Consider the following 3,231-nt stretch of genomic DNA (forward strand, 5'->3'; position numbering starts at 1 on the left):
GGCAACTTGAAACTTCAAAACTTCAAGTACACTCACATCAAAATAAATAAATAAATGTTTCATTAAAGAAAGTCAATTTTATTACAAAAGAAAAGAAAAAAAAAATATATATATATATACATATGTTACTATGTATTAAAAAATATATATATATATTCTCTATTCAATCAAAAAAAAAAAATTTAAATTATACATGTTAGAAGGAGTCCTTCTACACTTAAGACTTCTACACACATAATTGTTTTGAGCTTGCTGTGCAAGGAGCTCTACTTCTTCTCCCGCCTGGCCCGGGCCCGGCTCTCAAAGCCCAATCTGTGTGTTCTCCTTCATCCGTCCCTTCGACTTGCAGTTCTCCATAACACAGGTCACAGCCCGTTCTTCCAGCCCACGTTCCACCCCCTTCTCCTGAGCAATCGGGTTTGCTGGTCTCGAAGATGGGCTCGCGTGGGGAACCATTCAGGAGTCTACCAAGAGGCTCGTTTATGGTACACCAACCTCATCAGACAAGCAATCTCCTATTTCTCCATTTTTTGTCCCCCCAAATGCAAAGAACGCTCTGAAAGAAAGTGAAAGTGAAAAAACCCTAGACCCTGCAAGCAAATTCTAGAAATGAAGACTCCAAAATCCACCCTCGATATGACGCAGCTTCAAATCCAAGCATCCATGGCCATGGCCGAACTCCCGCCGGAGGTAATCGTCGACATACTCTCTCGTCTGCCCCGTCTGCAGCACTGCCTGGAAGGAACTGCCGTTAATCTCCGTCAACAAACCACAAACCCACCAGCAACCGCTGCCAATTTCATTGCCCAAGAAGCCCAGAGATGTTAAGACCAAACCTCCGAGAGTTTACAACGACGACGAGCCGCTTTCGTCCCCGACTTCCGGTTCCCAGTTCAACCCAATACCAGAAGAGAACGACGACGAAAACGACGCCGTTGCATTCCAGGGGTTCTTTGTCAATGCGAGTTCCAGGCTTCAATCACGTTTCCCTTCGGCTGACCGGAATGTGAAGAATGTGGAGGTCAGTCTGTTGCCGGAACTGGCGGTTGTGGCGGTCGGAAGGAGCTACGAAACGCACGCGGTGGTTCTGGAGCTCAAAGCACCGCAAACCAGTGAGTCCAAGACGGCGTCGTTAGAGCTCCGCGCTCCGATCGACTTGGAGATGGTGGAGACGTGCTTGATGCATTATGCTAAGAAGTACATTCCTGGAATTTCGAGAACGAACCGAAAGCCTTCGTCTTCTTCCTCAGGCGTCGCCATCACCACTACCGCCGCCACATCGTCGGGTTTAGCTTCGGAGAGTCAGCAGAGAGAACTTTTGGAGACCATCATCTCCAATCTTCCATTGGAGAAGAGCTCCAGACCTTTGACCGCGACCCGATTCCTCTTCGGGCTTTTGCGAACCGCCCGCATACTCTCGTGAACTCCTCCGCCACGCCTATCAGCTGTTTGATTTTGCGGACAAGTACAGGGGTAAATATGACAGCAGCGCTCAATCTTTTTTTGGGGATTTGAAGAAAATGTTGGTTGGACCGACTGGTTTGCACCATCAAGATCAGAAATTGATATTCAAAGACAAGGAAAGGGCTTCGAAGTCCATCTCCGAAATTAGCATGGAAGTAGACAGGTTTGTTGGCCAGGTGTCGGCTCTTGAATCAATTATCAGTAAAGGTAAAAATGTTGCAGAGCAAGATGTGCTTGTTCTGATTGAGCAATTGATGAACCAGTTGCTTAAATTAGACGGGATCATGGGAGACGGAGAAGGCGATGTGCAATGGTTGTTGTTAGTGGCTGTGCTCAGTGATGGTAATGATGGAGCTTTGGATTCCAGAGGTTCATCTTCCATGGTAGAACAAGAAGAATAGCTTATTCCTCTGTCTCCTAGCCGCTACTAATAACCTCAAGCTCGTCACTCTAGCCGTCTTGATCAAAATCAACCAAAGAAAACAGTCCCCACAAACAGGTCCCCTCCATCAGATGCTTCTTTGGTGACCACAGCTAAAAAGGGAAATCCTTTAAGTAGAAGTGATAGAAACCCAGACACGGCTGTGCTCCATCTTCAAGCTCTGGCTGCTTCTGCACCTCCGCCATGCCTGCTGCCTTTGAATGTGATCAACAAAACCAAAGTTTGTCAACTCACACCCAAAGACCTCATCCATCTTCTTGCCTCTGCTGCTGCATTTGAATCGGAGAAGAACTTCAACGACCGCTGTCAAACGACTAGCCGATCGCGAAGCTCGACGCTTTGCACTACTTCAAGCTCTGGCTGCTTCTGCACTTCCGCCATGGTCGCTACCTGTGAATGTGATTAACAAAACCAAAGTTTGTCAACTCACATCTGCTTGCCTATGCTGCTGCCTTTGAATGTGATTGACAAAATCAAAGTTTGTCAACTCACACCCAAAGACTTTCTCCGTCTTCGTCCTCCTCTGCGAGCCCTCTCCTTCTACCGATCAGCTTCAGCAGCACGGACACCCCTTCCTCCTCCGTCTTCTCTCGAACTCGGCCTAGGTTTTCACCCACAAACTCAGCCTTGCAGATCACCATATAAAGGAAAAAAAAATGATGGAATCTGGATGGACAGCACCATCCAAAAAAAAAAATATATATATATATATATAATAAAAACAATGATGGTGCTTCTGGAACCATGTGCAAAAAGAAAAAAAAAATATATATATATATAATAAAAAGAAAGAAAAAAACAATGATGGTGCTTCTGGCACCATCTAAAATATATATATATATATAAATGAATGGTGGATCAATGCCACCGAAAGCAAAGAAAAGTAAAAAAATAATAATAATAATAATAATAAATAATAAAATAAAATGAAAATGAATGATGATGGACGGTGATGTATATGTTTTATCTGTATTTAGCACAATACACTGAATAAAATAAAGCATGTCCATTAATCTCCAAGAAATTACAAGTGTGTACAAAAAAAAAAAAAAAAAAAAAAAAAAAAAAAAAGATGGAGCTTTCACAAAGGATGTTCACGTGAAGCCCCATTACTTGGCAAAACTCTAGAAGCGGAAGGCATCGGAGCAGAAGGCATCGGAGCGGGAGGCATTGAAGCTAGAGCATTTCAGGCCTCAATACTGGGTGGAACGCTAGACGACCCAGGAAAAAGGTGCCTCTGGAGATAAGCCGCAAGCTTTTGACGGTCACTTTGAATCCGACCTTCAGATTCTTGCAGCTCATCAAGCTTCCTCTTCATGCCCGAC

At 44.4% G+C, this 3,231-nt stretch overlaps 1 pseudogene; it reads left to right on the forward strand.

Moving 5' to 3' along the window:
• Nucleotides 1-1,520: 1,520 nt before the first annotated feature.
• On the forward strand, nt 1,521-1,865 carry LOC148691270 (BAG family molecular chaperone regulator 1 pseudogene; annotated as a pseudogene).
• Nucleotides 1,866-3,231: the final 1,366 nt, after the last annotated feature.

This window comes from Pyrus communis, chromosome 14 (assembly GCF_041283825.1).
Source record: "Pyrus communis isolate YQ-2024b chromosome 14, ASM4128382v1, whole genome shotgun sequence".
NCBI lineage: Eukaryota > Viridiplantae > Streptophyta > Magnoliopsida > Rosales > Rosaceae > Pyrus > Pyrus communis.